This window comes from Pongo abelii, chromosome 22 (genome assembly GCF_028885655.2).
Source record: "Pongo abelii isolate AG06213 chromosome 22, NHGRI_mPonAbe1-v2.0_pri, whole genome shotgun sequence".
Classification (NCBI taxonomy): domain Eukaryota; kingdom Metazoa; phylum Chordata; class Mammalia; order Primates; family Hominidae; genus Pongo; species Pongo abelii.
This window is the reverse complement of record NC_072007.2, coordinates 27,364,607-27,378,064: the sequence shown is the minus strand read 5'-3', so window position 1 is coordinate 27,378,064 and position 13,458 is coordinate 27,364,607. Positions and strand designations below refer to the sequence as shown.

General features: G+C 35.6%; 1 protein-coding gene across 1 annotated transcript in view; it reads right to left on the bottom strand.

The window, feature by feature from the left end:
* CXADR (CXADR Ig-like cell adhesion molecule) overlaps positions 1–13,458 on the bottom strand; it is an 81,668-nt gene that overhangs the window by 793 nt on the left and 67,417 nt on the right. The window lies entirely within an intron of this gene.

Sequence of the window (13,458 nt, the reverse complement as noted above, 5' to 3'; positions counted from 1 at the left end):
CTCCAAAGGTAAATTTTTAAAAACTAAGATCAGCAATACTTTTTCCATCACCTTCATCTTTAAATTTGCAGTCTTAAATTATTTGACTTACCAGAAAAATCACAACTTGCTAATAAATCATTGGATGGCCATGGCTATTCCACAAATTGTTATTTTTTAGGAAGATAAATTCTATTGAAATACAAAACTGCACAAATCATAAAGGTATAGCTCAATAGTATGAAAATGTAAAGTCAGTTTTTAAAGTTAGCAACTTCAGAAAACTCATTTTTAAACCTTAGAGACTTTTCTAGTTTTAATATTGTACTCTGTTAAGCCATACACAATTTTAACATCTCTCTAAACCATATCTACTCTTTTCCTGAAATCTAGTGACTACCTATTTAAACGTGAGCATGTTTATTAGTGTCACAAGGGAGATGCGTTTTATCAATTTTTTTTAACCAAAGTTATTGAAAGAAAGGAAAAAAAAATTATTCTCAAAGTTATCACACTGCTTCCTTATGGGTCCTTGAGAGTTTTGTGGTGATAATGGCAGATTTGTAGGTGATTGGTGTAAAGTTGGAAAGTTTCAAGTATTTTTATCATGAAGTTAGCAGATAGAATTTATTTGTTGCTTTGCTTATGAGCAAATTGGTCCTCATCTGTAGGTTTTTCATCTGTGTATTTAACCATGTATGGAAAATATTCAAAATAAAAATTAAAAAATACAAATTTTAAAATGTAACTATTTACATTGCATTAGGTATTATCTAGATTTAAAGGATGCACATAGGTTATATGCAAATATGAAGCCATTTTATATAAGGCACTTGAGCATCTGAGGATTTTGGTATCCAGGAGGGTCCTGGAACCAATCCTCCAAGGATACTGAGGGATGACTATATAGGCTTGTTGGGAAAATCAGAAGCATAATAGTGTCAAGAAGGAAGTGTTATTTTTGGCACATACCTAGTAGCCAGAACATTCCACGTTACTACAAAATCTTAATTAGTTCTGATGAGTAAATGACAGGGCCTCTTGGGGAAACCACTAGTTTTGAATTCAACTGCATACAGGTAGATGTATTACTTACTCATAGAAGATTCTGCCAGTGTTTCGACTACCCATCCTCCACCTTGTCCTGAAACTTACTTAGAGCAAAAGAAAGCTCTCATAAATACGGCTTTTCCAATCTATTCCCAATGAAATAAAACTGTCACTCAGGAACTGGGTCTTCAGCTCTAGCAAGCATGGGGTACAAAAGTTTGCCAAACCCTTTTTTAGTAGTAATTATGACTAGGTGCTTTGGTCTCTTAAGTTTGTCTCCCTTAGACAACTCCAAGGGGGCTCTTAAAACATGGCTACATAATTTCAACTTGAAAGCCTTATCGGGCTATTTCAAGCAGGAGTGGTTTATCACTGAACAATAATTTGTTTAAATTATCCATTTTATTTTTATATTTGTAGGCATAACTGCAAAGCTCTAAATTTTATAGGTTAAACTTGGATATTTGAAAAAAAATTTTTTTGGTAAGTTCTATCACATTAATACTAAAGAAGTGCTTATTTCTGGTTTATTAGTATAATGTTCATCTCAAAGTATTTAACTTTTTAGTAAACTTCTATGGTTCCAAGCTAAGATAATAAAGCATTTATGTTAACTTCTCAGCTAACAGAGGTATGTGTTAATTTCTTATTTTATGATTAGGAAGAGGGAAAAATACAAACACCTACCATGTACAGTTTATTGTGTAGCCATTCTGTCCATTTTACACATAATAGTAAATAATTTTTTTAATTTTTATTACCACATGGCAACAACTTATTTAATTATCACAGCCTCAGGGGGTAGGTACCATTATCATCCCAGTTTAGATAAGGATTCCAGAGAAGTTAAAAATGCCCAAGATCACAGAAAATTAAATAATGAAGCTCTGACTTAAACCCCAGCTGGGCTTTTTCAAGGCCCATGCCATGGTACCTTGCCACCAGATTCATTTTGTTACCTGTAAAATCTACCAAATCTTGAAACTTGTAAGAAGGTTCATTATCACACCAAGATTTTTTTTAAAAAAGGAACCAGTGCGAAGGTAAATGAATGAGAATATATAAGACATTAAAGTATCTATTGATTAACCACTAATAAATCTTTGGCCAAGTTTCTTCTTACAAACTACTCAGATATATCTGAAGAGGGAGCTGGCTGATCATCTGATAGTAATTTTATTTGCTGGAAATGGAAATTAAATTGCAATAAACAGTACAACCCAGTAGACTGAAGACAGATGACAAGGCAAACTGTACCAATGGCTTGTTACATGGAAAGATCACACATAATGAGTAGTAATTCCCAAGTCTCATAGTCTTTAACTTTTTTTTTCTTATCAGTTATTTGGCAGTTTAACAGAGTGTACAACGTTAGTAAACTTTGTGCCAAATTTCTTCATATACTCTGGAATCTATTCCAGTGGATGAAGCAATAACATTGTGAGGCTCTTACGGAAACACAGCAATATCCCTGCATTGCATATGGCACTTCATGGCATTGACTCATACTGCGAAGTTGTCACACAAGCACTCATGAGCACAAGGGAAGGCTCATGCAATTCCTCTTTAAAATACGTGCACTTTATTCATTGCAGAAACCATCACCTACTTCCAAATTTAATAGCATTAGGCCATCTTCTATGTTCTTTTGTTCTTTCACATATACTTTTAAGGATAACATAAGGACAAAAGTGGAAGCATGTTTAACCCTTATCAAAAACAAATTCACCATTAAGACTTGTAGCAGATACATCACTGCAGTTAGGGTAGTTTGATGTTTATTCTGTAAAGCACAAAATCAGCACAAATAAAAGTACTGAATTTGTTTCTCCTATCAAAAAAGAAATACCTAGCTACAAAAATTACTTCCATAAAAGTTAAGAAACATAATCATGGGAGACTTTGTGCTTAAATTTCATAGGACTTAAAAATACTAATTATGATTTAGACAGCAATGCCATGGCTAAAAAACGTTTATTTGTGTGTATACATATACATACATAAAATTTATAAAATATAAATCTATAGGGAATATGGGTGAAACACATTTCTATCTAGACTAGAGGTTTAATGGATCATTTCTGTGTATAATATTAGTGTTATGACCAATAAATATATGAACACTAAATACAAATTAAAACATTTATTTTGGGGATCAAAATTAATAATGCCCAATATTGGTGAGGGTGTAGGGGAAGCAGTCTCTTACAGTGTTAGTAGAGGCTTAAAGAGGAGGGCAGTTACACCTTCTTGAAGTATATATCCCTTGATCAAGCAATTGTACGTACTTCTAGAAATTAATCTACAGAAGTACTCAAACAAGAGGACCATTACCTACGTAATAAGTGTTCACTGCAAAATTGTTTTGGGTGGCAAAAATAACAAAAGCCCAAGTAACCACCAATAGATGAACAGTTTAATAAAATTTGAACATCTGTTCAAGGAAATGCTGTGGAAAATACCATATAGCCATTAAAAAAGAGTAGAATAAAAAAAAATGGTATGCCTAGAATGGTGCTAGTATTGTGGGGGGCAAAAAATTGTTCATGGTAGTTAGTGTTCTCAGAGGCGGGGAATGGAACAAATACAGAGAATATTATTTTTCTACTTTGAACATTTTGATCTTTAAATTTTTATATTGAGCATTATTACTTTGTAACTGGAGGGTAAAAAGACACTTTCTCAAAGGGCTTTAAGACAAGTTCAATGGATTTATTTTTAGCAAATGCAAATGCTGCCATCAGTGATAATCAAATTGTATGTTTCGTGGACAATCTGTTATATTTCTGAATTAAACAATTGCAATGTGGCTACAGTTTTATGTTTGTAATCATACTGTGTCTACAAGGAAATATTCTGAAATAGTAAATACTTATAATGGGGCAGGGATAGTACATAGTTTCCTCCAGTGTTCCCATTATATATAATATGATAATATTCATGAGAAAAATGTTAAATATAGTACTTGGTGGGAGAAAACCCCATTATTAAGAAAAAGTATTAGAGAGTAGAGGGATGCAAAAAAGAAAAGAGAAAGAAAATTTATTAAATACCTGGAAATTAACAACAACAAAAAGGAGTGAGTCCTATAGAGAAGAAAATTATTAAAATTTGGTGAAAGACAAAAACTAAATAGAAGAATATATCATTTTTAAATGGACTCGACATTATATAAGCTTTACTTTTCTACAAATTAACATATAAAGTCAATATAAATCATAATTTTAAAATCGCAGCAAAATTTTATGTAACTAGAAAGCCTGATTTTAAGTTTACATGGAAGAATAAATTTCAAGAATTACCAAGAATTGTTTTACGTAAAACAATGAGCAGAGAGTATTTTTCCTTTTACATTATTTATTAATATATACTCTGAAGTATAACACAGGAATAAACTCATTCACCAGTGAAACAGCATTACAGGTCCAGAACCAGAAACATTTATATACAGAAGTTTGGTGAATGGGGCTTTTCAAATTAAAGATGAAGAATCCACTAATCAAAAATTAATAGGTATTCTTATACATCAATAACAGACAAACAGAGAGCCAAATCGTGAGTGAACTCCCATTCACAATTGCTTCAAAGAGAATAAAATACCTAGGAATCCAACTTACAAGGGATGTGAAGGACCTCTTCAAGGAGAACTACAAACCACTGTCAATGAAATAAAAGAGGATACAAACAAATGGAAGAACATTCCATACTCATGGGTAGGAAGAATCAATATCATGAAAATGGCCATACTGCCCAAGGTAATTTATAGATTCAATGCCATCCCCATCAAGCTACCAATGACTTTCTTCACAGAATTGGAAAAAACTACTTTAAAGTTCATATGGAACCAAAAAAGAGCCCGCATCGCCAAGTCAATCCTAAGCCAAAAGAACAAAGCTGGAGGCATCATGCTACCTGACTTCAAACTATACTACAAGGCTACAGTAACCAAAACAGCATGGTACTGGTACCAAAACAGAGATATAGATCAATGGAACAGAACAGAGCCCTCAGAAATAATGCCGCATATCTACAACTATCTGATCTTTGACAAACCTGACAAAAACAAGAATGGGGAAAGGATTCCCTATTTAATAAATGGTGCTGGGAAAACTGGCTAGCCACATGTAGAAAGCTGAAACTGGATCCCTTCCTTACACCTTATACAAAAATTAATTCAAGATGGATTAAAGACTTACATGTTAGACCTAAAACCATAAAAACCCTAGAAGAAAACCTAGGCAATACCATTCAGGACATAGGCATGGGCAAGGACTTCATGTCTAAAACACCAAAAGCAATGGCAACAAAAGCCAAAATTGACAAATGGGATCTAATTAAACTAAAGAGCTTCTGCACAGCAAAAGAAACTACTATCAGAGTGAACAGGCAACCTACAGAATGGGAGAAAATTTTTGCAACCTACTCATCTGACAAAGGGCTAATATCCAGAATCTACAACGAACTCAAACAAATTTACAAGAAAAAAAAACCCCATCAAAAAGTGGGCAAAGGACATGAACAGACACTTCTCAAAAGAAGACATTTATGCAGCCAAAAGACACATGAAAAAATGCTCATCATCACTGGCCATCAGAGAAATGCAAATCAAAACCACAATGAGATACCATCTCACACCAGTTAGAATGGCAATCATTAAAAAGTCAGGAAACAACAGGTGCTGGAGAGGATGTGGAGAAATAGGAACACTTATGCGCTGTTGGTGGGACTGTAAACTAGTTCAACCCTTGTGGAAGTCAGTGTGGCGATTCCTCAGGGATCTAGAACTAGAAATACCATTTGACCCAGCCATCCTATTACTGGGTATATACCCAAAGGATTATATATCATGCTGCTATAAAAACACATGCACATGTATGTTTATTGCAGCACTATTCACAATAGCAAAGACTTGGAACCAACCCAAATGTCCAACAATGATAGACTGGATTAAGAAAATGTGGCACATATACACCATGGAATACTATGCAGCCATAAAAAATGATGAGTTCATGTCCTTTGTAGGGACATGGATGAAGCTGGAAACCATCATTCTCAGCAAACTATCGCAAGGACAAAAAACCAAACACCGCATGTTCTCACTCATAGGTGGGAATTGAACAACGAGAACACATGGACACAGGAAGGGGAACATCACACACCGGGGACTGTTGTGGGGTGAGGGGAGGGAGGAGGGATAGCATTAGGGGATACACCTAATGCTAAATGACGAGTTAATGAGTGCAGCACACCAACATGGCACATGTATACATATGTAACAAATCTGCATGTTGTGCACATGTATCCTAAAACTTAAAGTATAATAATAATAAAAAATAAAAATAAAAAATAAAAAAACAGAAACAAAAACAAAACAAAAATTAACAGGTAATTGGCTATCCATTTTCAAAAATTAAACCCCTACTTCAAACCATAAAAATAGATTCCAAATATATTAAAGAAATCACGTAAGTTATAAAACTATAGGAGTACTGAGAAGAGGCTGACTCACACCTGTAATCTCAGCACTTTGGGAGGCCAAGGTAGGAGAACTGCTTGAGGCCAGAAGTTTGAGACCAACTTCGGCAACAAAGTGAGACCCCATCTCTGCCAAGAATAAAAATAAATAAAAGAACTGAGAGGAAATACGGAAGGACATATATATATATATATCCTTCCTTTATATATATATATAGGAGATATATATATATATAGGAGAGATATATATATATAGGAGATATATATATATAGGAGACATATATATAGGAGATATATATATATAGGAGACATATATATAGGAGATATATATATATAGGAGATATATATATAGAGGAGACATATATATATAGGAGATATATATATAGGAGATATATATATAGGAGATATATATATATAGGAGATATATATATAGGAGATATATATATATAGGAGATATATATAGGAGATATATATATATAGGAGATATATATATAGGAGATATATATATATAGGAGATATATATATATAGGAGATATATATATAGGAGATATATATATATAGGAGATATATATATAGGAGATATATATATATAGGAGATATATATATAGGAGATATATATATATAGGAGATATATATATAGGAGATATATATATAGGAGATATATATATATAGGATATATATAGAGGAGATATATATAGGATATATATATATAAAGGATATATACGTCCTTCATTTATATATATATTATATATATTATACATATAAACTATATATTTTTATATATATATATAAATATATATATATAAAAACTTTAGCTTTGGTAAATATTCCCAAAATATTCCAATATTCCCAAAATTGGAAGACAGGCCATTTGGAATGGGGAAAAAATTTTAAATTTTCACAAAATGTGTAAAAGAAAATGAATTAATGTCACTATATACAAAAAGGGTCTGCATATAATTAAAGTAAATCATTTAGTAGGGCCAAATCAATAAAGAAACACAAATGGCTAAAAACATTAAAAGATGAGGCAATGGCACACTAATGACGAGGGAACTATAAATTGAGACCATATTTAGACTAGATGAAAAGGAATAAATCGCCTATAAAAATTACTGGCCACAAGAGGGCATCAGATTTCCCTTTCCAACTTAGTTAAATACTATATTCCAGCTTCTAGCTTCTACATGAAAAGTGTTAGTGGTTATAGCTTAAATCACTTCTTTTCCTATGGGTCTACATGTAAAAATTGTCACCGGTAATGGAGAATTTTAATGAATTATGTCATAGTTATTATACAAAACATTTCTTTACTATAATTATTTTTCTGTTAATAAAAGTAGTATTGTTCATTTAAGAAAAGAATTAAAACCGGGCGCGGTGGCTCATGCCTGTAATCCCAGCACTTTGGGAGGCCAAGGCGGGCGGATCATGAGCTCAAAAGATAGAGACTATCCTGGCCAACATGGTGAAACCCCGTCTGTACTAAAAATACAAAAAAATTAGCTGGGCGTAGTGGCACGCACCTGTAATCCCAGCTACTCAGGAGGCTGAGGCAGGAAAATCGCTTGAACCTGGGAGGCGGAGGTTGCAGTGAGCCGAGATTGCGCCACTGTACTCCAGCGTGACGACAGAGCGAGACTCAGTCTCAAAAAAAATAATAATTAAACACCCAGAAGCACAAAGACAGATCATCAGATTCGAAAACCACTATTAATAGTTTAATGGATGGGGGAGCTTTTACTTTATATACTCCTATACTGTTGTATATGATATGAAATATATTCATTTTATGGTCACAATTCAAAAATATGGAATGTTTTCTTACGCCATTGTTTTTTTTCCTAAAACATGATTTTTTATAGTTTCATGGTACTCATATGTATGTGCTGTAATTGATTTAACAAATCTTTGTTACTAGATTTTAAGCTACAAATCTCTTTCAGAAATATCTTTTCAATCATATATCTCGATGCACACCGATCATATATCTCGATGTCAGATGTTGGTCAGGAGTATTCATTTAAAGTCCAGAAATAGACGGACAAGTTAATCACAGAACTACCAACTTTATGAATTCACACATAAAAAATAGAGACAATATATTTTTCAGAGTTAATTTAATAAGTAAAGCCACAAAATTCAATGGAAAAACAGTCAGTGTGATTTTATTTTACTAAAGTCTATGGAAAAAAACAAACATTGTTTTTGCATCTTATAAATCATCCATCAACCACTTCTAAAGAAGAAGTGATAAAATATTACTGATTGAAAATGTATTTAAAATTTTTGAACTTTGTTTCAAGTGACTATAACATGAAAATATAAAGTCAGTTTTGTTATTTTAGTTTTTGTTTGTTTTTTGAGACGGAGTCTCTCTCTGTCGTGGAGTGCAGTGGTGCAATCTCGGCTCACTGCAACCTCTGCCTCCTGGGTTCAAGTGATTCTCCTGCCTCAGCCTCCAGAGTAGCTGGGATTACAGGCGCCCGCCACCATGTCCCGCTAATTTTTTGTATTTTTAGTAGAGACAGGGTTTCACTATGTTGGCCAGGCTAGTCTCAAACTCCTGACCTTGTGATCCGCCCTCCTTGGCCTCCCAAAGTGCTGGGATTACAGGCGTGAGCCATCACGCCCGGCCTAGGGGCAGGACTTTTTAAAACTTTCAGATTCGCAAGACCTTAATAATAGTAAGATGTCCAAATACATTAGGAACCATTTGAACGTTTGCAAGACAGAATAACCAAACTTGTGAATGCAGGATGGCACAATGATGTGTACGTTAACCACCCTGTGCTACAATACTCTCTTTCCTTAGAAGATGATCTTCACATCGCTGTTACAGACCAAAATAAATAAAATAAAAAGCCAAAGCTACGTCTTTAATTAAAAGTCATCACTTATTGATGGCTTCATATCAGCCAAATGCTGGGCTAGGTGCTTTACATGGACTATCTCATGTATGTTCTTGAGGTCTATACAGTTTGTTCTTCATTTGTTCAGTGGCTGAGCCAGGATAACCTCTAACTCCAGAGTCCAAACTCTTAACCATTACATTTACTTCTTCTAACAGAATCCTTCCATTTATCTTAAATCATGAGTAAGCACAAATCTTTCCCAACTGAGTTGATTGCATACACACACACACACACACACACACACACACACACACACACCCAGGAATAAGCATGTGCTATGTATGCAAGCCTGGAAAGCACTAACTTGTGGCTATAATGGATCCCTTTCTAACACAGCAACAAAAGGAAGGAAGGAGGTTAACATCCATTCTGTGTGAAGTACTACACCCGTGAGCAGCCCTGTAGATCCATTACAAGGTAATTTTAACAGAGATGGGACCAGATCATAATGACGTCTTCCTGGTAAACTGTCCTCAAAGAAAGGGTCCAAAAAGGAATCCCATGCGATCATTAGGATAGTGCTGAATTTTAAAAATCTCTTTAAGATACTTCTCTCTTCTTCCTCAGCCTTTGAGCAAACTCAAAGAGAGGATTATACATGTATTTCTTAGTTAACATTTGTGTATTTAATCATTAAAATATGTCTGTTCACTGATACCAGGGGGAGCAGAGTGGATTTTCGAGTGTGCGTTAGCATGGCCAAATCATCTGATGGCTATTTTGGATGAGATGGTAGCGTATTTCAAGTATTGCTCTGATACTAAAATGGATGATGTACAAAAGTTATACATATATGTTGGAGAAAATTTGAAAAACAACCACCCCAAGTTAATCTCTTAAAATTTGGTATATCTTTCCTATGACTACTATAGACATTTAAAGGTTTTTCTTAACATTTAAAATAGCCTATGGACATTTCTGTTTTTCGCAGAACTTTAACTGCTATGTAAATTTCTTCACTTAACTGTACCACAAATCTTTTGCCCATAACATTACAAGAAGTTTAAATCGAATCTATATATACACACTTTCATAAAGCTCTCCTTGTCTACTATATAGCGCATCTTTATCGTGTCCCGAACATAGCAGATAGTATCTTTTACTGGACAAGGCAGAGATTACGGTTCCTCTCATGTAATTGTTTAATTTTACTTTGTGTTCTCTCGTTTCTGTGAACACATAAAATGTCCCCTCCTTGTCAGATTAAAAGACTGGTGAATGTTAGAGGACTATGATTTCCCAACAGGTTGCAAATTGCAGTCACTGATATCTTTTCTATCACGTTCTCTCCTCCCAGAATCGCAAGGTCATTCTCCTGTTCCCAAAAAATTATCTCATTGTTGACAGTTCTGGGACTATGTAAGAAGATGTCTTACTTAGCAACATTAAAAGAGCACAGTGCCAGCAGCCAACATTGAACTTGGGATAGTGTGTGACAGCTGACCTAAGATGTAACCTAGACACATCTTTTCAAATGCAAGATAACTCATTTTCTTCATTAGTTTGTGCTGATTCCATAAAACTGCTCTTGGCAAAAATTCCGACAACTTGAAGAAACCAAAGATAAATCAAGGAGACACAGTTATGGGGATACATGCGGCAATGGCTTGATACGAACATAGCCAGAGCTGCTGCAATTACTATCATCAGCAAAGATTACTGAGAGTTTATGTGTTGAACAGTTAGATGTAAAGATGTTTCTGCCTTTCAGAACTCTGACATCTGCTTAGAGATAGGAGATAAACACATGAAAAGACAGGTGACCCTGAGCTGCCAGTGAGGGCACAATTTCAAGGAGGGAGAGATAAGTCAGGCTGAACCAGAATGGTTTGGAAATGGCTTCTCTGTGGGACTTAGAAAGGATTAAGATTACATAGCCATAAAAGGGCAAATATAAACAGTCAAAGATAACTTGAGGGGAAAAGTTGTGGGTCAAATCACAAATAACTAATATTATTAATATTTAAAAGCTCCTCCAGCGGGGTGCGGTGGCTCATGCCTGTAATCCTAGCACTTTGGGAGGCCAAGGTGGGTGCATCACCTGCGGTTAGGAGTTCGAGACCAGCCTGGCCTACATGGTGAAACCTTGTCTCTACTAAAAATACAAAAATTAGCTGGGCATTGTTTGGCTAGACCAGGAATCAGGAGACCTAGATTCCATTCCTAGCTATGTGGCCTTAGGAAATGGTGGCGGGTGCCTGTAATCCCAGCCACTCAGGAGGCTGAGACAGGAGAATCACTTGAACCTGGGAGGGCAGAGGTTGCAGTGGACCGAGATTGTGCCACTGCACTCCAGCCTAGGCAACAAAGAGTGAAACTTCATCAAAAAAAAAAACAAAAAACTCCTCCAAATTAGCAGAATAGTAGTACAAAGGAAAAATGGCAAAGGATATCAATGGAATTCTCAAAAATATAATTTTTTTTTGAGACAGAGTCTAGCTTTGTCACCCAGGCTGGAGTGCAGTGGTGTCAGAGCTCACTGCAGCCTCAATCTTCTGGGCTCAAGTGATCCTCCCACCTCAGCCTCCTGAGTAGCTGGGAGTACAGGCACATGCCACCACATCCAGCTAATTTTTTATTTTTTGTAGAGATAGGGTCTCAACTATGTTGCCCCGGCTGGTCTTGAACTCCTGGCCTCAAGTGATCCTCCCACCTCAGCCTCCCAAAGTGCTGAGATTACCAGTGTGAGCCACCATGTCTGTTCCTACAAATGGTTTTTAAACATAGAAAAAGATGCTCAATTGAGCAAATTGAAAGAGAGGTAGACTTTTAAACCATGTGATAATTTTCTCCTGAGGTCAGGAAAGATCAAGAAGTTGGATAAAAGTATGGTGAAGATTTGCAGGGGATAAACACTCTCATATATTGAAAGCATAAGCTGCCACAACACTTAGGATGCTGTTTTAATAATATCTATCAAAATATTCTTTACTCAGTTGCTCCTCTTTTAGAAATTTATTTTAAAGATATATTTATACGTACACAAAATGACATACATACATGTATATTGATTGTAATTTTATTTGTTATACCAAAAGGATGGGATTAATTTAAATGACCATCAATTGGAAACTGATTATATACATTATAGTGTATCACTCTGATGTAATACTACACAGTTTCGGGAGAAAAAAAAGCTTGCTTTGTACCAAAGATAGTAGATACAAAGGGAAATACAGAATGATCTGAGAGCAATTGTTAAATTAAAAACAAGTTTGTGGCCTAGCAAGGTGGTTCATGCCTATAATCCCAGCTCTTTGGGAGGCTAAGGCAGGAGGATCACTTGAGCCCAAGGGTTTGAGACCAGCCTGGACAACATAGTGAGACCTCCTTACTACAAAAGAATTAAAGATTGGCCAGGTGTACTGGTGCGTGCCCATAGTTACAGTTACTTGGGAGGATGAGGTGGGAGAACTGCTTGAGCCCTGGAGGTTGAGGCTGCAGTGAGCCATGATCACACCTCTGCACTCCAGCCTGGGTGACAGAGCAAGACTCTGTCTCAAAAAAGAAACGTTGTATAAACTTTTATTTTTTAAAAAATACATGTATATGCCAGTATAAGGATAGAGTAAGTATAATAGTGGAGGTCAGATGTAAAAGTCTGAAGCCACTAAACCTATGGTTTAGACTTTAGTCTTTATTTATGTGTTCTTGGTTTTGAGACAAGGTCTCACTCTGTCACCCAGGCCGGAGTTCAGTGGTGCAATCACAACTCACTGCAGCCTTGACCTCCTCAGGCTCAGGTGATCCTCCTACTTCAGCCTCCCAAGTATCTGGTGCCCACCACCACACCCAGCTAACTTTTGTATTTTTACTAGAGACAGGTTTCACCATGTTGGCCAGGCTGGTCTCCAACTCCTGGGTTCAAGATATCTGCCTGCCTCGGCCTCCCAAAGTGCTGGGATTATAGGTGTTAGCCTACATGCCTGGCCTACAATTCTTTATATTGGAAGTTGTCTAGGAAAGCTTTTGAGCAAGAGAATGAACATAAGTGTTTTAAGAAAGTTAACCTAGAAGCGAGAGTTTTCGTCAACGCTTA